Below are 26155 nucleotides of genomic sequence, written 5' to 3'. Positions count from 1 at the left end.
TATAACTTTACAAACCCTATCAAATTAGCTATCAAAATGACAGTGTTGCCATTTAAGCAAATCGACGATGACGTCATATCTCTAAATTGGGACACCATGTATACATTATTATTGAATGTCAAAAAGGACAATTTGAAATACTAATCGACGGGTCTGAGAATTTTCCAAAAAAACAATTAGTATTTGAGATATTGAATTTATTCCACTTTACAGACTCTCTCTGTATATACCATTTTAAACAACCGTGGTATTATAAAAAGTGGTGTTACTTTTATAGGCTATTGATTATATTCAAAATAAGATAGCTAAAAGGAACTACAACGTTAACAGGGTTTTATTATTTCATATGGTCAATGGACATCTACATATGAAAAAAACGCGGAGTGCTACCATTTAAAGGGGTGCGTTTTTGAGAAATTGGTGAATTAGTCCCTGGGCACAGGTTACATTAGGGTGAGTTCTATGCACTTTTGGTACAAACATGTCTACATAAAAATTGTTATTGGTTAAATTTACTATCTAAATATCACTTTTTACAGTCAATGATACTTTTTTTTACAAAAATATATTCAAAAGAAAAAGCACAAAGAGACCCAAAAGAAAGAATGTTTGTTTTTTGTCCCATAACTTTTGTCCACGAGGACAAAGGTATAGACACTGCGTTATAGAAAAAAACCTACATATTTCTTCTTTAAAATGTTGTTTAGTAGAGGTAATTAAAATTTATAGTTTCCGAAATATGATTTTTCAAAGTTCGCCACTCACAGCAATTTTTAGCAATTTTCCTTCTTATTTTGCAAATATTGTTCTGTAACTTTTTTCTACGTAACTTTAGGTATATGCAATGGTACAAGTAACAAGAATATAAATCAATTACCTTTAAAATGGTCTACTGTATAACGTTGTACGGCTTTTTTTAAAGATATTATGGTTTTTCAAGGCTTAATACTTTTAACGATTTTTTATAATATAATATAAAAATAAAATAATATTATTATATAATATATTATATAATATTATATTTTATATAGTATGTATAATAGCGTACATGAATATACTATATATTGCTCAATAAAGAGGGCTTACTTTCTGTTCTTTAAAATGGTGCATCATCTATATTTAAATACATAATGGAAACCGAGTGATTCTTTGATATTTTTTTTACCTGTATTATTTAAAATGATTCCTTTTACAAAAATTACATAAACATTAGTCTTAGAAAACATCACTTTAGTTAAAATTATTTAAACGTTGACATTTAAAAAATTTTCAAAATAAAAGTCCATCTCTTCGTTAGCATTAGCTTCAATATCTTCCTCTGATACCTCAGTTATCTTAGAGTTCCCATGGGCACCCATGCACATGCACCCTTTGCAGAATATTGAATAACTAATTCCTATCTTTCTACAACCGCAGTTTTTTGTACATCCTTTGGTACATTTACAGGCTATTTTTTCAAGCAAAGTTTGTGGTGCATGAGCTTTGACAGTATATTGGAATTATCCATATTTTGAAGTTTGCCCGACCGAGTCAAGTGGATCCAAAGTATTACCTATAAAAAATAAGATTCAATCATAACACACAATCACATAATAAAAATTATAATGAGGAATTTAAAAAATAATCCTAAAATCAAAAATCGTTGCAAGCACTTATTACATTTTGAAAAAGCATATCTTATTCAAAAGTAATCTTAGAATTTTTTATAATATACTATTTTAATGTAAACAGAATAAGCTTTCTTTTTTGTTATATAATATATACCTAAATGTAGAAAAAAAAGTTATAATGGGAAATTTAAAAAATAATCGTAAAAAATATAAAAACTCGTTAAAAGTATAAAGTCTTAAAAAAGATAACCTCTTAAAACAAGTCGTACAACATTATACAGTAGAACATTTTAAAGGTAATTGATTTCTATTCCTCTTACGTGTACCATTGCATGTGCCTAAAGTTACGTAGAAAAAAGTTACAGAACAATATTTGCGAAATAACAAGGAAAATTGCCCAAAATTGCTGTGAGTGGCGAATTTAAAAAAATCATATTTCGAAAACTGTAAATCCTAATGACCTCTACTAAACATCGTTTTAAAGAGAAAATATGTAAGTTTTTTTTTATGAAGCAATGTCTATATCTATATCCCCGTGGACAAAAGTTATGGGACAAAAAACAAAATTTCTTGCTTTTGGGTTTCTTTGTGCTTTTTCTTTTGAATATATTTTTATAAAAAAAAGTATCTTTGACTTTAAAAGTTGTATTTACATAGGAAATTTAACCAGGAACAAATTTTATGTAGACGTGTTTGTACCAAAAGTGCATAGAACTCACCCTAATGTAACCTGTGCCCAGGGACTAATTCACCCATTTCTCAAAAACGCACCCCTTTAAATGGTAGCACTCCGCGGTTTTTTTATATAGAGAGATTCATTGACCATATGAAACAATAAAACCCCGTTAACGTTGTAGTTCCTTTCTACAGTACATAATTAATTGACTATAAAAAGTAATATAAAATTCTTTAATAAAGTAATTTAAAAGGTGTCATTTAAAAAGTAGGTGTAACTTTTTTATACCAGTGTAATTATTGGAATTATAATTTTAACAGTTAATACACCTACTAAAAATTCATATTTTATTCTTTCGAAACATGCTGTATCTTGTATATAACAAAACCGTTTTATTATAAAAAAAGTTCTTTTTTATAAAAATGTAATTTTTTGTATTATGATTTGTTGTCATTTTCACTGAGAGTTTTCTTTAAATTTTCAATTCTTGTATTCTATTTCTTACTTAGCGTCTAATAGCGTATAATTAAGTTGTTATTATTATATCGCAGAATTAAACATTTTTTTAGACTACCGAACATCGAAGCAATCGTTCAAACATATGGTTTAACAGAATATTTGGCAGCATGTCTTGGTATAGTATATCCGATGCCGTGAACAAAGAAGGTTCTACCGGACCTCCTTCACCATTTACCAGTATTAAGATTAGAGACCCAGAAACAGGAAAGTCGCTCGGGCCTCACAAAGTAGGCGAAATTTGTATAAAAGGGCCACTAATGATGAAAGGTTATTACAAAAATGAGCAGGCGACAAGAGACAGTTTTACTGCAGATGGATGGCTCAAGTCTGGTGACCTTGGTTATTATGATGAGAATAATTTCATTTTTATAGTTGATAGATTAAAAGAACTCATCAAGTATAAAGGATTTCAGGTAATGTTTGTTTATTTATACGGATAAATAATTAGACGACCCGGTTAAATCCTGATAATACAAGAACATGTATTATAGCTATTTGTATAACAAGGGAGGAAAGTGCTACTTTTCCTCCCGAGAATGAAGTTTACTGCCCGACGCGTAGCGGAGGGCAGTAATCATTCAAGGGAGGAAAAGGCACTTTACTCCCATGTTATACATATGGTTTTTCCACCTTCCTCAAATAACAACTCATTTTTTCATTTTTACTTAATTTATTTATGTAACTAACCAACAAAATTTATTGGAACTAAAACTAACAAATAGGTACAATATAACTGTCAACTGTCAAACACAAGTCAAATTATTAATGTAAACATTGTTAAATCAAAATAACAATTTACTGTTTTTTACCATTCTGCAAAGTTCTACAAATAAACGTTAAAATCTATAGATACTTACGTAATAGAAAGTAGATACTGTACAGGGCGTCAATAAGTTATATTTTCATGAATGAAAGTTCATGACGTCACTTTTTACTTTTCCTCCCTAGGGAGGAAAAGTACAACTTTGCTTCCTACAATCAGGTCCGAAAAAGAATACTTTCGGTAAAGGTAGGTGGAAAAATTATTTTCTCGGATTACATATTTTGTTGAGAATTTTTAGCGACCTGACTAAAAGGACGGAATCTCCTTGAGCAGGATAAGAATTTGTTTGCATTGTAGGCTGCATCAACATATCCATTGCTTGTTTGCGGCAGAAAGTCGTTTATATTCATCATCCAGCCTCAAAAGTCCACTGCTGAACATAGGCCTCCTCCCCTCGTTTCCAACCCCATCTATACTGCGCCGCTCTCATCCAGTTTTTATTTACCTTTCTTAAGTCGTCAGTCCATCTTGTAGGCTGTCGACCGACGCTTCTCTTGTCTTCTCTTGGCCTCCATTCCAATAACCTCTTCGCTCATCGCCCATCTGTCATTCTGGCTATGTGTCCTGTCCATCTCCACTTCAACCTGGCTATCCTCTCGATGACGTCAGTCACCTTTGTTATTCTCCTGATTTCTTCGTTTCTGATTTTGTCTCGCAGAGTTATTCCTAACATTGACCGCTCCATCCTTCTCTGCGTGACTCTTAGTTTGCTAGTCGAGGCTTTAGTTAAGGTAAGTGTTTCTGATCCGTACGTCAAGACAGGGAGGACGCACTGATCAAATACCTTTCTCTTTAGGCATGTGGGCAACTCACTTTTAAAAGTTTCTCTCAGTTTTCCAAATGCTGCCCACCCAAGACCTATTATTCTCTTCAGTTTATGAGTCTGGTTATTCCTGCCAATCGTAATTTCATGTCCCAGGTATTTATATCTATCTACGAGTTCTATTTCCTTCCCAACAATACTGATGTTCTGGTTGGGTACCATATTTGTCATTCTTTTTGTTTTCGAGATTTTTATATTTAAACCCACATTTTCTGTAGCCACAATGAGTTCTTGTACCATCTCTCTTGCCATACCTAGATCCTCAGCTACTATGACTATATCATCGGCGAAGTGTAAGTTGTTTAGGTATTCTCCATCTATTTTTATTCCCTTTGTCCTCCAATCCAAACTCTTGAAAGCATGTTCTAAGACCGTATTAAAAAGTTTAGGTGACATTGGGTCTCCTTGTCTAACCCCCCGTTCTATTTTTGTGCGATTACTGTTTGTATGTATTTGACAGTGGTTGTTGCCTCTAAGTATATTTTGTGTAATAATTTTGTATACTTATAATCTAGCTTGCATTCTTTAAGCTCCTGTAATATTTTGCTAAGCTCAACTGTGTCAAAGGCTTTATGAAAATCGATAAAAACTAGAACTAGAGGTTTATTGTATTCCACTATTTTCTCTATTAGGGTTTTTATACTTTGTAGATGGTCATTTGTTCCGTAAGTTTTTCGGAATCCTGCCTGTTCTCTTGGTTGATAAGTCTCTAACTTTCTTTCCATTCTCTTAACTATTATTCGCGTAAATAACTTATATAAATGGCTGAGGAGGCTAATCGGTCTGTAATTCTCTAAATTGGCTTTGTCTCCTTCTTTGTGTAATAGAATCATAGTAGCGTTGTTCCAGTCTGTTTCCTCCAATTTTTAGTGCTTCTGATACTATTCCATCTTCGCCTGGGGTCCGATTATTTTTCATTTTCTTCAGAGCCTCTTTGATTTCTGATTTTTTTATAACGCGCATTAAATCTGATCCTTGATTTAATACCCCAGTTTTTACTGTAATTGGACGTTGCGTATTTTCATCTTTTTTTCTTGATTTGTATAACTCTGTGTAGAACTCTTCGACTATTGTTAATATTTCATCTCTGTTTGTAGTTTCTTTTCCAGTTCTGTTTCTTAGTTTGTTGATTTCTTTTTCCTTTTTGTACGCTTTTCTTCAAAACTTTCATGTTCTTATTTTGCTCTATTGCTTGTTTTGTTTTTTCTACATTGTAGTTTCTTATGTCTTTTCTTATTGCCTTTGTGATCGTCTTATTTATTTGATTTAGCGCTTCTTTGCTTGAACTGGTATCTCCTTTCATCTGTCGTCTTAGTTCTATAAGGGTTTTAGTAGGTTGACTTAGTTTTTCATCTTTTTGGTTTGTTGGACAATATTTAGTTTGAGCCTGTTGTATTGTGGTGATTATTTGTTTATTCAATATATTAATGTCTGTTGTTGTTGTATCTTTCAGTGTATCATTAATATACTTTTCGAACTCCTGAATATTAGTTGGTTTTGCCCATTTCTCTGGGTGTTTCTTATTTATCATTTTGAGTCTTTCCTTTTCGATCGATATCGTTATTTTAGCTCTTACTAACCTGTGATCACTGCTTGTTTAACACATTTACGTCTTTAAATAATTCTTTTTTGTTTGTTAAGAAATAGTCGATTTCGTTCCTTGTTTTTCCATCAGGACTTTCCCAGGTCCATCTTCTATGATTTTTCTTTTTAAAGAAGCTATTCATTTGATAGAGATTGTTTTCCAAAAGAAAAGTTAATAGTTGTTTGCCTCTATCATTTCTGCCTTCGCTTCCAAAATTTCCGAATATTATTTCAGAAGGGTCTTCCTTGGTTCCTATTTTGGCGTTGAAATCACCGCCAATTATTAAGAAGTGGCCAGGATTTTCCTTGACTGCACAGGGTATTTGGTCGTAGAATATTTGGACTTCTTCGTCTGAATGGCCTGTAGTAGGTGCGTACACTTGAATGAACTTTAGGATATATCTGGTGCTCATTTTGATGTTTAAGTAGACCACCCTTGTTGATATTTGGTTTATTGACACAATTCTGTTCGCAATTCTTTTGTGAATAAAGAAGCCGACACCTCCGACTGTCGATTCCTCTTCTCCTTTGTAGTACCACAGATGGCCTGATGGGAGTGAGATAAGATTCTCTCCTTTTCTTCTAACTTCGCTGATACCCACAATATCCCAATTCACTTTTGCAAGTTCTTCCTCCATTTCTTCGAACCTTTCTTCGATAGAGAGCGACCGAGCATTATATGTGGCGATGTTGAGGTTTATATTTTTGACGCACTTTGAATGGGGTTGGTTTACACTGGTCGGGTTTGTGGCATTTAAACACCGTGCTTGCCTTGCATGTTGGTGAGTATTTATATTTATTCCCACAAGTAGCTGGGGATCGTTGTCGATTCCTGTAGAGCCCCGCGTACAGGAACAAGGCTAATTTTCAATGGGATTTCGCCCGGTGTCCCAAGAGCATCGTTAGCGGCCGCGTGACGTGCGACCATTCAGTTTTTAGCACGATAGCTTCCACCTTAACTTACGGTTTTTTTGCATCTGGTTTTCTCCATATTTTGTTGGGTAAGATGGGGAGGGAAAAAAGGTGTATATGGAAAGAATCTGTAGTAGAAAGAAATATAGTGACCCGTCTGCTTTCGGAAACCTAATCACCATTCGGGGTCGGAAAAAACAAGAGTTAGCCAAGAGAGGCTGATAGAAAAGATTAAAGACATTTCACTCAAGACAAGTTGAAGAAGAGTAAAATGTGAAGGCCCTTATAATCCGCCAGGTGCGTTTCATAAGCGTATGAGTATTGGTACTCTTTGTGTTCCCGCTCATACTTCGGGGTGTTGACTACAGACTGTATGGCTCGTCCAGCATGCCATAGCATGAAGGATAAGCTTCACGTCATTTATATTGTATTCCTCTAAAATTAGGTTAAATATGTTTCCGTTTATTGGAAATAGGAAAAACTTCGATTTCTATTGTGTGTGCAGCTCATATTATGAAAGAAAGAGATGTATGACCACATGACGATTTTCCTTAGTAGGTACTTGAGGAACAAAGTGTTCAACCACTGTATCCTTCCTATCATGACATACGGATGTCGAACCTGGACCATAACTAAGGCAAATATGAATAAACTAGCCACAACAGAAAATACCATGTTAGATATACGACTGTCAGATAAAAAGAGGAACGACTGGGTAAGATCAAAATCAAAAGACGAACAACAAATATTCTCAAACTAAAATAAAGCTTCGTAAGCCACACTGCTAGAAGACCAATGTTGGAATGCTACAATACAACATTGGAGACCTTACGAAGGTAAACCACCAGGAGGAAGATCACATATGAGATGGACAGATGATATAAAAAAATAGCTGGAGCAAATTGGAAGTATATTGCTAGGATAGAGATCGATGGAAGGAGTTGGCAGAGAGAAAACTTTCAATATAATGAGTTACCACGATGACGATATTGGTTCCCATGACGATGATTCAAAACCATTGTAATTGTCTACTGATCTGACTTTTAAATATTATGTCAAAATAATTTTATTTCATCGAATTATCAGTAGTAATTGCACAAGAGCTCTAAAATTCTATATTAATTTTAGAGATCGAGTGCAATTTGTTGCGATTATTTCATGAATAAAACTGTTCAAAACCAAAATTTTATTGTAATTTATTTATATAAGTACAAATTAGTACAATTAAACACACATTTGTTATAAATATATATTTGACGGTTGAAAGTCATCACATTTATAATTTTTAAAACATTTGTCATTAATGTCACTGAATGTATTTTTTCGTAGCAACAAAGGGCATCTCCGTAATATGATTGACGACGGGCAATTATCAAAAAAGTTATCAGTTTAATTTAGATTTCTGTAGGCCAGAATCTCCTATGAATGAAATAATCAGTAGTAATTGCACAAGAGCTTTAAAATTCTATATTAATTTTAGAGTTCGAGTGCAATTTGTTGCGATTATTTCATGAATAAAACTGTTCAAAACCAAAATTTTATTGTAATTTATTTATGTAAGTACAAATTAGTACAATTAAACACAAAGTTTTTATAAATATTTGACGATTGAAAGTCATCACTTTTATAATTTTTAAAACATTAATTGTCATTAATGTCACTGAATGTATTTTTTCGTAGCAACGAAGGGCATCTGACGTAATATACTTAACGACGGGCAATTATCAAAAATTATCGATTTAATTCAGATTTCTGTAGCTTTCTATTGGTCAGAATCTCCTATGAATGAAATAATCACTTTAATTTTTATTTCTGTATCTTTCTATTGATCAGAATCTCCTATGAATAAAATAATCAGTAGTAATTGAACAAGAGCTCTAAAATTATTGAATTTTTCCCGAGTGACACTTTGACAGTTTTAATGTTACGAGCCGAATGCGAGTGAAATTATGTCTAAAGTGTCACGAGGGCAAAAATTCTATATTAATTTTAGAGATCGAGTGCAATTTGTTGCGATTATTTCATGAATAAAACAGTTCAAAACTAAAATTTTATTGTAATTTATTTATGTAAGTACAAATTAGTACAATTAAACAAACAGTTGTTATAAATATTAATTTGACGGTTGAAAGTCATCACTTTTATAATTTTTAAAACATTAATTGTTATTAATGTCACTGAATGTATTTTTTCGTAGCAACGAAGGGCATCTGACGTAATATACTTGACGACGGGAAATTATCAAAAATTATCGATTTAATTTAGATTTCTGTAGCTTTCTATTGGTCAGCATTTCCTATGAATGAAATAATCGCGCTAATTTCATTAAAACATGAATACAATAAGATAAATTTGAAATAAATTAGTAAATAATATCTAAATATTAGTTTATTGCATGTATTATAATATATTATAATGCCGTATTACAAGGTATTTTACTTTCCCGCACGCCGGGAACTTATGTTTGATTGCTAAAGTCAGTGACGGTTTAAGTTAAGGCATCATGGAAAGAAGTAGACCCCTTTATAGCGACCATTTACTTAAAACAAATTTACAGATATTTATGTTGTTTTGGGAAGTAGTTACTCCAGAAATAAATTACGGCAATGTAAAAAAGATCATTTTTCTTTTTTTTTACATTTCGCAACAACTTCTCATTAATAGTCCATAGCTATCTAATATGCCAAAGAAAAAAGGGATTTTGTGTCGATATGTGATTTTGCCCTGGGTATGAGTGCCACCCCTTCGGGGATGAAAAAACATACATTCAAAATAAGTGCGGAAATGAATGAACTGATTAATTCTAAGTAACTTTTGTTCTATCGAGTTTTTTCACTAAATCAATATTTTTTGAGTTATTTGCGAGTGAATATTTACATTTTTCAACAAAAAAACACGTTTTTAGACGGTTTTTTGCAAATAATTCCAAAATTAAGTACTTTATCGAAGAAATATTCTTAGAAAAAATATAGCGTATACAGAATTTAAAAAAAAAACGGTGTATGTATGAAGTATGTAGATCCAGTATAAACAGAACTGGAGCTAATGAAAAGTAGATTCTTATTCGACAAATTCCATATCAAATATTTTAACGTAAATACCCAAAAAATGAAGCACTTTTCTGTGAAAAATCATTACAACTTTTTTAAAATATTAAAAAAGTTTTATTTTTGTTTTTCTCTAAACAAGTTTCCAGTATCAAAATTAAGCAAGTAAAGCTTAAAATGGTGTTGATTCATTTTTTTGGCAAAAAAATATTGAAAATTTATGAAAATCTTGAAAAAACTTATAAGTATATTATTTATATGTATGATCTTTAAGTTTCACCGGTTCACAGTGCTTATATTTCAAAACACTGGGATTTAAAGTAAAACAAATTTTTTGAAATTTTGAAAAAATAATGTATTTTTTTTCAAAATAACTTAAAAATTATTAGTGTTACCAAAAATCTTCAACAGTAAAAAAATATAGGTTTTGCTTTTCTGAATATTTCAGATTTTTGCTTTTTTGGAAGATAAAAATTGGTTAAGATATAACTGTTCAAAATTTGCATACCCTGGGTAGAGAATTTTTCATTTATTAAAAATTAATAAATGAAAATAGTTAATATCCTAGTGGGATCGGTACTCACCGGAGGGACCGCAGACGTTCGGATACAATTAGCGTATATTTGCAAAAACAATGACGACTTTGCTAAGTAACAAGACATTTACTCAACACACACTAACCATTACACTTGACACTAGGTACCTGATTGGACAAATCCACTGTACTATGACAATGGCTATTAGTTGTCGAGGCATTAAGCCAAATAAAAAAAAATTGCATACACTCGTGATTAGTGACTTGTTCAAGCCCTTTCTACTAAAGCCATTTTATAAATACGCACTTTATACCGATCAAACTCACAGATCATATAAACAATACATAAGTAAAGTAGCTTGTGAAGCGGTAAGGATTAATTTCATTTGGGATGCTAATTAGGGGATTATTTTCACCAGTTTTTTTTACCCAAAAAATGGGATCAAATTTGTTCTGAGCGTATCTTGCTTACTTTTTATGCTAGAAATTTTTTTAAAAAACAAGAATAATGCTTTTTTAAACATTTAAACAAGTTATGATGAGTTTTCCAAGAAAAGTGCTTCATTTTTTTTATTATTTCACGTTGAAATATTTTATTTGGAATTTGACGAATAATAACCTACTTTTCATTAGCTACAACTCTGCTTCTACTGGGTCTACCGACTGCACACATACACCATTTTTTCAATTTTTTACAAGCTATATATTTTTGCTAAGAATATTTTTTCGACAAAATACTTAGTTTTTGAGTTATTTGCTAAAGACTGTCTTAAAACGTCTTAATTTTTTGTTGAAAAATGAAGATATTCACTTGCAAATAACTCGAAATGTATTGACTTGATGAAACAACTCTATTGAACAAAAGTTGCTTAGAATTAGTCAGTTTATCTACTTCCGAACGTATTTTGAGGGTATATTTTTTCACCCCCGAGAAAGGGTGGACTCAACCGTAGATTAAAAACACACATTGACACAATAACACTTTTTTCTTTGACATGTTAGCTATGCTTATACCAAATTTCATGTCAATCCAAGCTCTTATTTCAAATCCAAAGGTTCTTTAAAATCAGGAAGTTTTGCAATATTTTACCGTGAGTAAATGGACTATAAGGCCCATCGGTGCCAAAAAACGTACCATACCAAAATAATTACCAGCTTCTAAGCAAAATTTGCTTGCAAAATTGATTACCATGAGGGAATTCAGGGAATGATTAGAACATGGAATATAAAAATGATTTTGAAGATAACTGCTTAATTTGTCTTGAAGTCGGTTGTATTTTTCTGATAGTTGACAGAAGACAAAGCACAAAACTGAGTTTGATTGGAAATCATAAATTAACCATTCTCTTTTTTTTTGTCTCAGTAAGCCCTATTTGATTTTTTTAACATTTTAAATTTTTTTTAAAATTAGTGCTTAAATAATTCAATATTAATAAATGCATTTGTGTGGGATGCGGGCCTCATCAAGTGCCCGGGCCCTAGGCGGCCGCCTACTCTGCCTAATGGTTAATCCGGCACTGGCTAAAGTTATAATTCCTTTTTTCTACGGCCATGCTAAAAGATGGTCGCTATAAAGGGGTCTACTTCTTTCCATGATGCCTTAACTTAAACCGTCACTGACTTTAGCAATCAAACATAAGTTTCCTACATCTATAATTTTATATTTACAACACAATTTGAACAATAATACGAGGAAAATTGACTTCTTTTAGACTTCTCCAAAATATACGTAAGAAATACATTTTCTGTATAATTACCGTCTTTAATATTCTGCAATTTGCACCAACTAACAAATTCATCGTAGACCTTATCGTATATTTTCTTAGATTTAGCGGGTAGTAAACTTAATTTTGCATCTTCTGCTGCTTTAAAAATTTCCGGTGGTGTTCCAGAAAATGTTTCATCGTCACTAGTTTCCATTAGGTATAAAAGAACTTCTTAAAAAATGTGTTATGAAACTTTCAATACAATAAATAATGGTGACTTACTATTCTTGACTTATTTACTTTGTTGCTAGGGTAACGCCAACATAGCTATAAATCAGGGCCGGACTGGCTCATAAAAAAGGCGCCAACCCAAATTCTAAAAAAGGCGCCAACCTAATCTCTAACTAAACAAAGGCGCCAGACCCCCTCCTAAGCTTTTACATCAAACTTTTTATGTTAAGTAAATCAATATTACTTGTGAATTTTTTTAAATGTAATTTAAATTTAAATCCATGAAGTAATTTACTATTTTTATTGGGAATAGTAAATTATATTAAGATGTCACAAACATATAGCTTCAGTTTTCAAGTATTCCTTTTACTACGTTACGCTCTTTGGTTTTGAAAAGTGCTAATAATTTTTCAACTGCTTTTACAGAATAATCTACTGGTTCAAAAACATTTGACAAAAATCATGATGATTGGTGTTAGTGATGAATGGTCTAGCGTCAGACGGCCGCAAACGGAGCCCTCGGAGAACTGACGAAACCCTTTGTAATTCAAGCCTTAGTGTGGACAAGGGCGCACTGCCTTGCCGGATAGTATATTTCGCCCCTACTTGTGGGAACTATATGAATAAGTATTTAATCACGCAGGAAATAAAACAAAACGAAGAGACAATGGAGCGAGTCACCAGTGGAGCGAGTCACCAGTGGTGGTGCAGCTAGAACAAACTATGAATGTACAAAGGAAAGTACTCAGCGAAGAGGAAAAGAGGAAGGATGAGACTATAATCTTCGGAGAAGGGGGTCTTCGGTTAGAAGGGGTAGGGACCTGACCAAGACGGATCTTCCAGGGAGGCAAACTTAAAAGGAGCTCCTCATTTGGGGAGAGCTCCGACATAAGGCTATGGTAAGAGCAATGGAGAAACTTACCAGCGTTACAAATAATTTAGTGAAACTAATGTCCAACCATACAGACACGAAGGTCGAGATCAAGAATGCGGTAAAAACCTTAAAAAAGTCACAGAAGACATGGAGGGCACTTTCAGACAAGTCGCCCTCGGTAGCATTGAGAAACGAGATAGAATAGTGGAGAAATCCGGCGAGGAAGGAACGACTAAGGACACGGCAAGCGTGTCCACACAGATGGACATCGAAAGTTGATTTACAACGAATGCTGCACCATTTTTTAACATAACCGCCAGAAAATTTAACATGCTAATTTCCCCAAAAAGACAAAATGCATGGTTATAACAGCAAATCCAATAATATGTAAATTGAAGCTGGATGGTCAGATAATAGAACAAGTGATGGAGTTTAAATATCTAGGCATCACACTATCTACCTACGGAAGGCTCGAAACAGAAATGAAAGTTCAAGTGAATAGAGCAAGCAGAGCCGTAGGTTGCCTGAATGACACAATATGGAGAAATAAAAATATCGGAAAAGAAATGAACGGCAGAATTTACAAAACAGTCATCAGACCAATTATGACATGCGCGGCAGAAACACGACTCGACACACAGAGGACAAAAAGTTTGCTCGAAACAGCGGAGATGAAAACCCTTCGAAAAATCGATGGTAAGACTCTATGAGACAGAGCTAGAAGTACAGATATGCGACGGAGATGTAAGATGGATAACATTGATAACTGGGTAAGAAACAGAATAATAGAATAGAGTTACCACATAAGCCGAATGACAACAAATAGAGTACTAAGGACAGCGAGACACGGTTCCCAAATAGGAAGACGATTAATTGGAAGACCACGAAAACAATGGAACGACAACTTACTAGAGGCACATTGAAAAAACAGACAGGGTCATGTCTATACAAAAAGAAGAAGAAAAATCCTATGATGGCTAAATTAAACCCATGTGTTAAACTTTAAAATTCACAGGTATTATTTTTTTATACAGGTATATCGTATTGAGAACAAAAAGCAGCGTACTAGAAAAACGTTAGGATTTGGGTACCATTTATTGGGTCCACGGTTTTGGTTACACTATACATACTAATTGGCGCTAACTATTTTAACACAAAACCTAAAGTGTAAGGGCGCTGCTTGTTGTACTCACCGACTTCGTTATGTAAGATTCTCGGGCGCGAAAATCTTATATGTATAATGTAGTTAACCAGCTCAGGAAACTGCACATGTAGATTTAATGCCAATTGTAGGATGTAACATTCTTATATTATAACAGAAACAGGGGAGATTGATACCTAAAGCCGCCCTAATCGTAAAAATGGTCTTCGAGGGCGCCGCGCGTTGCATCTAGACTATTAACATAAAACCCTGGGTACCATTTTTCTAGCTATGTGTTCTAGTCTTTGATTATCTGATACCTGATACGAGTTGAATTTTGTTGTACCCACTGGCTTCATTATACGGTTCTAATTTCTACTATTCTAATTATACTCTAGGGCGCAACAATTCTATATATGTATAGTGTAGTTATGGAGCACAGGAAACAGCACTCATATATTTTAGGCCAATTGTGAGATGTGACACTCTTATATTATAATAGAAACAGCGGATATTGATACGTACGAAAGGCACCTGAATCGCAAAAATGATCTTCGAGGGTGGCGCGCATCGCATCTAAACTATTTGATTATCTGATACCTGATACAAGTTGTCAAGTTGTATTTTGTTCATTGTCTGACTTCAATATTTAGGATTCTGGGGCGCAAAACTTATATGTATAATGTATCTATATGGAGCGCAGAAAACTACACCTCTATATTTTAGGCCAATTGTGGAGTGTAATACTCTTTATAATAATATTAGCTATAAGATAATCAAATAGCTTAGATGTGACGCGCAGTGCCCTCGAAGACCATTTTTACGATTTGGGCGCTTTTCGTAGGTATAAATATTCGCTATTTCTATTATAATACAAACAGCAGTAATTGATATACCTACGAAAGGCGCCCGAATCTTAAAAATTGTCTTCGAGGTCGCCGCGCGTTGCATCTAAACTATTTATTATAATAGAATCAGCGGAAATTGATACCTACGAAAAGCGCCTAAATCGTAAAAATTGTTTTCGAGGGCGCCGCTTCTAAGCTATGTATTAGAATAGAAACAGCTGAAACTGATACTTACGAAAGGCGCCCGAATCGTAAAAATTGTCTTCTGGGGCGCCGCTCCTTGCATCAAAGCTACATATTTATTATAAAAGAAACAGTGGATATTGATAGCTAGGAAAGGCGCCCAAATCGTAAAATTGGTCTTCGAGGGCGCCGTATCTAAGCTATTTGATTATCTGATACCTGATACCTGGTATTTTGTTGTCTGTTCGCTTCATTGTGTAGGTTTCTGGTGCGCCCTCGGGGCTAAACGGCGAAATCAGAGGCAAGTAAAAACATTTTTAGGGGAATAATAGCTGCATCATCTTTGTGTAAAAGTTCAAAAAAAAAATGTTTTTCAGAATTTAATTTTTTTTATGGATAGTTACTAACTAAGGCAAAAGGCGCACCGGCCCAAGGGCCGGTGGGCCGGCGGGCCAGTCCGGGCCTGCTATAAATGTTACTGTTCTATCATATTATTATTTCTTACACATTTCTTTCAATATGACATTTTTTATTAACTAACCAATACAAATGATTCGGTGAATTGTTATATAAAATGAGTTTTAATAAATTGAGCTATAAAATTCATGCAACTTTTGAAACGGTGTTTATAATAAATTGCTCGTAAAATATGGAAAGAAAAAGAAGCATTAGAAAATAATCACTAAGACGATCGTGCAAGGAATTTTGTATCTTTATTAATAAATGATCATTAAAACAGTCGTGCATAAAAATGTGTATGTATTTCGGGCGTAAACAGCGTTTATGTACCTTAAGTGTTAATAGCCCTCGCCTATCGGCTCGGGCTCTGCTACTTACACGTCGCGGTCCAAAAACGCCTATTCTACGCCCTTGATACTACTGATGTTGATTATAGTTACTTTCGGGTATTCGTTATAAATCGTTACTTTTGTATAAAGTAATCATTTATAGTATTCGTTACTTTGATTACTATGATTACTTTTGTAATTATTATATCGAAAATCGTATTTCTCAGTAGGTAGGTATTTTGTATAGGTATTCCGATATAACAACCACCTTCATCGATCTGTTTAAGGGATAAAAATGATTTGATTACTATGATTACTTTTGTTAATTTTGTATTTGAGTACCGGTAATCATATTGAGAATCGTATTTCTCAGTAGGTTCTCACTACGCCTCGCACCCTTAAAACGCTTTATACCGATAACGATATTCGATAACAATCGTAAAATACCGGTCCCGTCCGTTACTCGCTGAGATACGATTGGTAGAAAGTAACAAGTGTCAACATCTCTACTTAATCTGTACTTAATACATAAATAACTATTTTCTTATTAACAGATTTCTTTCCAGTAATTATTTTTCTTTGTTTCTTGATCTATGTTGCAGTAGAGCTACATTTTTCATAATTTTAGGTAGCACCTGCAGAACTAGAGGCACTGCTTTTGCACCATCCGAAAGTTCTCGACGTAGGAGTTATTGGTCTTCCACATGAGCTAGCGGGGGAACTTCCGGTTGCCTTTGTTGTCAAAAAGCCCGGTGTTGCTGTTACGGAGAAAGAACTTCAAGATTTCGTCGCAGGTGGGTAAAGAGAAAATATATACGGGGTGTTTCTTTAATAATAATTGGAAATAGTTTAACTGTAGATTTCTGGGCTCAAAATATTAAAATTTAACCCAAATTACTTAAATAAAGTGTGGCTCCTTATTGAATTACAGGGTGTTTTATTTATAAGTTTAAAAACTATTTGTACCCAGTACTTAAAAACTATTTGACATATCCTTGCCATACTTAGCAGGAAGTGTAGGTACTGTGCACCCTACTGGATTATGCTATTAATAAACGTTTTTGGATACTACCAGAGTAATACGATGGGGAAAGCGAATGGTTGACACTTCGCAAATTCTGGCGGAGTTGCAATTTTAGAGAAATTTTTCAATTTTCCAATGCTTTCTATGTAAATAATATACTCTTTCTTCGTAACTATAAAGTCACTATTTTTCAAGATATTTGAAGTTATAAATGAAGCTGCACAATACAGTTGAAATTTTAATCGCTATTAAGAAAAAAACAATGATATTTATTGAAATTTCTTGGGACGAATAGATGCATTCAACATTTAAAAACAAATTATGGTTCTCAAAAGAACCAATTTGATAAAATCTAAATACCTAAATGAACAATTTTAATAACACAAAAATGTCAAAGCACCTTTTAACTAATCAATGTGTTGCTCATTTACCTTAATAAACTTGTTTTTTATTTGCTATTTTAGTGAAACTATCCAATTTTCCAATACTTTCTATATCAATAATATACTCTTTACTAGTAACTTCTTCTTGCAGTACCGTCTCCTATCGGAGGTTGGCTACCATCACAGCAATCTTAACTTTGTTGGTTGCAGCTCTGAACAATTATATTGAACTGCACCCGTACCACACCCTTAAATTTCGCAAACAGGAAATCTTCCTACGTCCCACATTTCTCTTTCCCGAGATTTTTCCTTGGATTATGAGTCTTAACAGGGAGTCCCCGCTCATTATGTGGCCTAGATATTCCAGTTTTCTCGTTTGTATGGTTTTTATGACTTCGCATTTCTTCTCCATCTTCAGCAAAACATCTTGATTTGTTACTCTCTCTGTCCATGGTATTTTCCACATTCTCCTGTAGCACTACATCTCGAATGCCTCAATGTTTTTGATGCCACATTCCTAACTATAAAGTCACTGTTTTTCGGGATATTTGAAGTTATAAATGAAGCGGCACAACAAAAATTGAAATTTTAGTCGCTATTCGCTAGAATCGAAAAATTTGGTAAATTTGGGAAGTGTCAATCGTTCGCTTTTCCCCATCATAAGCCTCTTTTTAGGTATTATCAATTAAGTAGGATGTACAATACCTACATTTTCTGCCAAGTATGATAAGAATATATCAGATAGTTTTAAAATAGGTACTGGGTACAAACAGTTTTTAAATTTTTAATTAAAACACCCTGTAACTCAGCAAGGGGCCACATTTTATTTAAGTGATAAATGAAGCTTAAATTAAGTTAAACCTTAATATTTTGAGCCCAGTAATCTAGGGTTAAAATATTTCTGATTATTATTGAAACACTCTGTATGTATATACAGGGTGATTCATTAATAATTGTCCATATAATAACTGGAGAAACCTTAGCAGAAAATACGAAAATTTAACCTAAAACACTTAAATAAAATCTGGTTCCTTACTGAGTTACAGGGTGTTTTATCTAAAAACTTAAAAACTATTTTTGTTCAGCGTTTTAAAACTGTTAGACGTATCCTTTTTATACTTGGCAGGTAGTCTAGGTTCTGTACAAACTACTAAATTATGTTAAACAAAGGTTTCTGGCTATTACCAGAGGCGTACGACGGGGGAAATTGAATGGTTGACCCTTTCCAAATTCTACGCCACTGGCGAAATTGCTATTTTAGTTCAATTTTTGAATTCTCCAATACTTTCTACGAAAATAATATACTCTTCATTCGTAACGATAAAGTCATTAGTTTTCGAGATCTTTGAAGTTAAAAAGGAAACGACACGGTCATTTTGATTAATGTATTGTGTCGCTTCATTTTTAATTTCAAATATCTCGAAAAGTAATCATTTTATCGTTACGAATGAAGAGTATAATATTTACATAAAAAGTATTGCAAAATCAAAAAATTACACTAAAATAGCAATTGCGTCAGTGGCGTAGAATTTGGGAAGGGTCAACCAGCCAGTATCCCCTGTCGTACGCCTTTGGTAGTAGCTAGAAACGTTAATTAATCTTAATTTAGTAGGGTGTACAGTACCTACACTTTCTGCCAAGTATGATAAGGATACGCCAAATAGTTTTAAAGTACTGGGTACAAATAATTTTTAAATTTTAATCATATGAATCATATCATAAATTAATTAAAATAACTGTGCCGTTTCATATTTAACTTCAAATATCTCGAAAACTGATAACTTTATCGTTACCAATAAAGAGCATATTATCTACGTAGAAAGTATTGGAGAATCTAAAAATGGCACTAAAATAGTAATTCCTCCAGTGGCGTAGAATTTGATAAGGGTCAACCATTCACCATCCCCTGTCGTACGCCTTTGGTAGTAGCTAGAAACGTTTGTTTATTATAATTTAATAGGGTGTCTAGTAGTCGCAGTTTATGCCAAGTATGAAAAGGATACGTCGAATAGTTTAAAAATTCTGAGCAAAAATAATTTTTAAATTTTTAGATAAAACACCCTGTAACTCAGTAAGGAACCACATTTTATTTAAGTGTTTTAGGTTAAATCTTCGTATTTTATGCTAAGGTTTCTCCAGTTACTATATGGACAATTATTAATGAAACACCCTGTATACAGGGTGTCCCGAAAAGATTGGTCATAAATTATACCACACATTCTGGGGTCAAAAATAGTTCGATTGAACCTAACCTACCTTAGTACAAATGTGCTCATAAAAAAGTTACAGCCCTTTGAAGTTACAAAATGAAAATCGATTTTTTTCAATATATCGAAAACTATTAGAGATTTTTTATTGAAAACGGACATGTATCATTGTTATGGCAGGATCATCTTAAAACTAAATTAAAGTGAAATTTGTCCACTCCATAAAAATTTTATGGGGGTTTTGTTCCCTTAAACCCCCCAAACTTTTGTGTACGTTCCAATTAATTCATTATTGTGGTACCATTAGTTAATCACAACGTTTTTAAAACTTTTTTGCCTCTTAATATTTTTTCGATAAGCCAGTTTTTATCGAGATGCGGCTTCTTATTTAATATATTTACATAAAAAATTTATGGGGGTTTTGTTCCTTTAAACCCCCCAAATGTTTGTGCACGTTCCAATTGAACTCGTATTTTGGTACCATTAGTTAAACACAGTGTTTTTAAAACTTTTTTGCCTCTTAGTCTTTTTTTGATAATCTTTTATCGAGATGTGGCTTCTTTTTCAAAATATACCTAAAAATGTAAATTATAATTTTTTCAGATTATTAACAGGTCTCTATATAGGTAATAATAATCGTACTTACCATATACAAATATGTGGTGGATTCGACAAATATTCAAAATATCTCGATAAACAGTGGCTTATCGAAAAAGTACCAGGAGGCAAAAAAGTTTTAAAAACATTGTGTTTCACTAATGGTGTCACAATAATAATTTAATCGGAACGTACACAAAAGTTTGGGGGGTTTAAGGGAACAAAACCCCCATAAAATTTTTATAGGGTGTACAAATTTCACTTTAATTTTTATTTAAGATGTTGCTGCCATAAGCATGCCACATATCCATTTTCAATAAAAAATCTCTAAGAGTTTTCGATATATGGAAAAAAATCGATTTTCATTTTGTAACTTCAAAGGGTTGTAACTTTTTTGTGTGCACTATTGTATATAGATAAGTGAGGTTCAATCAACCTATTTTTGACCCCAGAATCTGTGGTATAATTTATGACCAATCTTTTCGGGACACCCTGTATATACAGGGTAGTTTTTGGGAGTTCTAGTTAGACATTTTAAAGAAATTTGACACATTCATATCTGAAAAGTTCCGGTAAGAGGTTTTTGGATGTGTCTAACACTTATTTAGTATGTAGTTAGCATATTTATAATAGTATTTCATCTTATTGCAGGAAAAGTATCACACCAGAAGAAACTTCGAGGTGGAGTAATATTTATATCAGCTATACCTAAAAATTTAGCAGGAAAAATCCTCCGAAGAGAACTAAGAAAATTGCTAAAAAATCATAAACACAAACTTTAACTATAGGTACCTATTTTTATTCCTAATCTCCGTTAAATAAATTTGTTTGTTTTTTATCTGCTGCATCTTTTAAATCCTTTCAAAATTCAAAATTTTGTATATAAAATGAATAAATGAAGTGCCTATGGAAAGCTTGGAAGAACAAATCGAAGATCGAAGATCTTCGGAATCGGAAGATCGAAGAAATATAAATGAATGGTGGAGCTAACATGAGTAAAGATAGCAGAGAAAAACGGGCACACAACCAGTGGCAGTCCTAGACCAAAAAACTGGGGCGGGGGAGGGGCAAGGGAACACAACCGGTGAATAAACATGATATACTGCCTTTTTAACGAATATTATAGTAAAAAGTCTTGAAAAAACTGGGGGTGCAGCTGCGGGCTAGAACCGCCACTGCACACAACGTGTATTTAATGAGAAAAGACCGGAAATACAATACAAAATGCTGTAAAAATACAGTGCTGAAGGCAACAAATGAAATATAGGCTTTAGCAGAGTAAGAGAAGCATTCTTCTTTCTTCTGTAAGTGCCATCTCCCAATCGGAGTTTGGATATCATCACTATTGTTGCTGTATAGTAGGGGAGGAAAGTATGCAAAATTTGCAGTTACTTGAGCGTTATGGGCAGGGCCGCGCCAAGGCTTTCAAGCGCCCCGGGGCAAGAAATTTTAGGCGCCCCTTTCGTCCTCCATTTGTAAGTAGTTTTTTGCAACTTAGTGAATCGGTATACCGTATTCACTCCATGCGTGACTATGGTGGTGGGGTGGTACCTTGAAACGATGCCAACGTGAAAAGTGGCGAAATATGACAATATTGGAGCTATCTTTGTAAAGTCATTGTCATTGTTTGTATAAAATTTTTTGTCAAAAATGGTAAATGTCAGATGAAGGAGCTAAGCGCCTGTCATGCACAAAGCGAAAACCTACTAACTATTTGTTTCATCATCATTCTCTTTGCCTTTATCTCTATGCTGGGTCAGCTTCCCTAATTGCATTTCTCCATAAGTTTCTGTCTTGGATCATATCGATATTAATCCCCTTTACCGACATGTCTTGCCTAAGCGTCTCTCCACAGGTCTTCCTTGGTGTTCCTCTTGTACTCCTTCCAGTAACCTGCAGTTCAAGAATTTTTCGTATTGGGTGACTGACGTCTCGACGTTGAACATGACCAAACCATCTTAACATATGCTCCCTCATTTTGGTATCTATTGGTGTCACCCCTAGACTTCCCCTAATATACTCTTTCCCAATCTTGTCCTTCCTTGTCACTCCAGTTATCCATCTAAGCATTTTCCGCCACATGCATTCGTTGTTTGTCTTTCTTTTTAACTTTAATAGAATTTTCCCTTCAGCTTCATTGGAATTTTTCTGTCACGCAACAAACCACTCGCTTTATTCCACTTCATGGTCCATTCAGCTCTAATTCCACTACATGCATCTCTATCTATTTCCCCATTATTCTGTAATACCGATCGTAGGTAGTAAAAACTATTACTTTTCAAAAAGTGTTAAACCTTTTTCCTCAAGAGCTTGTCTCCACTGTTCCAGTTTTTGTTCTAAGGCGCTTTTACTATTTTATACTAACACTATACCAACAGCATACATTAAGAACCAGGGAATGTTACGCTGTAGCTTCGCTGTTATCTGATCCAAAACTAATAAGAATAAATAAAGAATAAGCACTGAGGCTTGGTTCTTGGTATACGTGCAATCCTACTTTCACATGAAATTTATCAGTCTCTCCCACACCTGTCCTAAAAACTAGTCGTTACTCCCTCTCTCCCTCATACATATCTCACACAATCTTTACACATTCACCAGGGAATCCTTTCTTATTGAGTGCCCACCACAGAATTTTTCGAGGAATTCTATCATCATATGCTTTCTCAAGATTTAGGTACCATAATATAAGCGTTTGTTTCTTTATTCCTGTATTTTACTATCAGCTGCCTTATAATGAAAATTGCATCTGTTGTTGATCTGCCCTGCATAAACCCAAATTGATAATCGCATATTTCGGTTTCTGCACGTATCCCTTTATCAATTACTCTCTCCCATATTTTCATGGTGTGACTATATAGTTTTATGGCCCTATAGTTTGTACATTGTTGTATCGTCCATGTTTTTGTAAACAGGTACTAATGTACTGCTTCTCCATTCGTCTGGCATTTGTCCAACTTCTCTAATTCTATTAAGGTACGTATCCATACAAGGGTGATCCGCGCTCGGTGTAGCTTCTCAAATGGATACGACATGCGCTCCCCTACATATAAACCGCAAACCGGTTGAATCGAAGAGGGTGAGAGCCGAACGGCGATCACCAACGTATCCACTATGTGAAGCTGCTGCACCGAGCGCGGATGACCCTTGTATGGATACGTAGATACCTTTAAATAAACTCGTTAGCCACCTTGTTTCTGTCTCTCGTAATGCTCTCCACACTTCCCAGAAATATCATCTTTTCCAACTGCTTTTCCTTTCTTTATTCTTGAAGTGCTTGAACCACTTCAATATTTCTGGTTTGATTTCACCAGTGGGTAAAATCCTTCTTTTCCTTATGAATTGGGATACACAGCATCTCAATAAACATCATATTACAAATAAACCTTTTAATAATTAAATGCCCGTGGTAATGTTTGTTTAATAAATACGAGTAACCTAGTTTTGCATGCTAGTATTTGATACAAGGTCGAGTTGCAATAATATTCAGTGGGTGTTTATTAACAGTCAGCACTTTAAATCACGGTCACCTCGGCTTACCAAAACAGTAAATAAACAATAACCGACTTTAATTATATTTTTACGAGAACAGATAAATCAATTAGCAGTTGAGATTCGACGGGGTAACATCGATTTCAAGTAAATAATATACCACCAGTTATTTTCTGTGATATATTTAACGTGTAAATAAATGTCTTAACAACGAACTATATTTACTACATCAACCCTCATAGTAGGGGTAACCACCCCTCAGTATCCAGGGTGGCTCAGAAGGCGGGAGCCACCATATGGCGATCCAAGACCAGGCGAGAACTCAGAACTAGCAGTCTAGGACGAGTATAGAAATGGAGAAAAACGTCAATGTTCCGGCACCTCGACCACCCTAGACAACAGTGTGGTACCTACATGGAAAATAATGGAGACGTCAGGCTTGACATGGAGCTGAATGGAATGGAATGGAGACGGAACTACCATATGGAACATCGTGGGACAATGGAAAATGGACAGTAGTACGGAACGTGCAGCGAGAACTTTTGGGTGATACGAACAAAGACGTTTAAAGTGGTAAGTCCATATTAGCTATTTTTATGGTATTTCCTGATTCGTATAATATAAAATATAAAGTATAAAGTAATATTAACGTAATTATCATTTAAGACGCACATTACCTTTTAAGTTTTACCTATTTTTACTTAATTATTCTATTTTAATTTCCTTATGATACCAATATTTATCAAAATATACAGAATTTTTTTTAACCCTGATATTAGTTATTATAGGACGTAATGATACATTTTATTTGATACTGATTTTTATATGGCAATTTACTATATTTTTTACTATTTTTGACATAATATTTTTCATATATATTTACTATACCTCGTAAGACTGTCAAATTTATGCGTTCGTTACGGGTACAGGAATAAGAAAATTATGAATAAATGAGTAGCAACAAAGTTATTTGGGAAGATTTCATCAAAATAGTTGAGGAGATTACGCAAGAAGTAACAAGACAAAGTAGAAGGGTCTTGAAGAAGAAAGTACCTAAATCTAAGGATATACAAGAAGAAGTAACGACACAGCTAATTAAATTGTATAACAAATTCACACATTTAACGAAGAAAAATTGGGAAGCGCTATCGGACAAACAAAGAGAAGCGTGCAACAAATATTTCGGAAAAATAAGAGACAAAGTTATACGCTCATTTCAAGCTGTAAACTTAAGGACAGTAGTTCCAAGTTCAATACATCAACTAATCGACAAGGAAATAGAGGAAGAACAAAGCGACGAAGAAGTAGAAGAGGAAAAAAGTGACGAGGAGATAGAGGAAAAAATTGACGAGGAAATAAAAGAGGGAAAAAGCGACATAAAACAAGAGATAAAAATATTAAACATGGCTCTGACAATCAACGAATTTTTGAATATTGCAAGCAAGGTATTGCCCAACGAGTTTGATGGAAGCGCAGGGAAATTACAACCATTTTTAGACGCATTAGAGTTACTTGGAAAAATAGCAGAAGGACATGAAGAAACAGCAATAACATTAATAAAAACAAGATTGACTAATAAGGCTAGAAATCTGATAACTACAGAGGATACGATCCCACTTATAGCAGCGGCACTGAAGAAAGAATTAAGAGGTGACAATCCGAAAACGATAATAGACAAGTTAACAAAGAAAAGGCAAGGAAACAAAGATGCAGCAGTGTACGCATCCGAAGTAGAGGAATTAGCGGAACAGTTGAAAGTAGCATACATAGCGGAAGGAATGCCATTGGAGCTAGCGAAAAAATACACAACGGAAACAGTTGTAGCAACAATGAAGCGAAACGTTAATACGGATAGAGCAAAGTTAATACTGGAGGCAGGTAATTTCACAACACCGCAGGAAGTAGTATCTAAATTTTTATCGATTGATACGACAGAGGAGAACACACAGGGAAGAGTGTTCAATTATAGGACGAATTATGAAAATAGGAGAGGACAACAGCAATACCGAAGAGGATACCACAACAAATACGACAGAGGAAGAAGAAATAACTTCGGACAACGGAACGAAGGAGAAGAAACAGGAAACCAACGGAATTATTCCAACAGAGGATATAGACAATTCAACAACCAAACGTACAGAGGAAACCAGAG

General features: G+C 34.0%; 1 pseudogene; it reads left to right on the top strand.

Moving 5' to 3' along the window:
• The window catches only part of LOC126886231 (luciferin 4-monooxygenase-like), a 65041-nt pseudogene extending 43694 nt beyond the window's left edge, over nucleotides 1-21347 (top strand).
• Nucleotides 21348-26155: the final 4808 nt, after the last annotated feature.

Source organism: Diabrotica virgifera, chromosome 6, assembly GCF_917563875.1.
Source record: "Diabrotica virgifera virgifera chromosome 6, PGI_DIABVI_V3a".
NCBI classification, from domain to species: domain Eukaryota; kingdom Metazoa; phylum Arthropoda; class Insecta; order Coleoptera; family Chrysomelidae; genus Diabrotica; species Diabrotica virgifera.
This window is presented reverse-complemented; position numbering and strand designations above follow the sequence as displayed.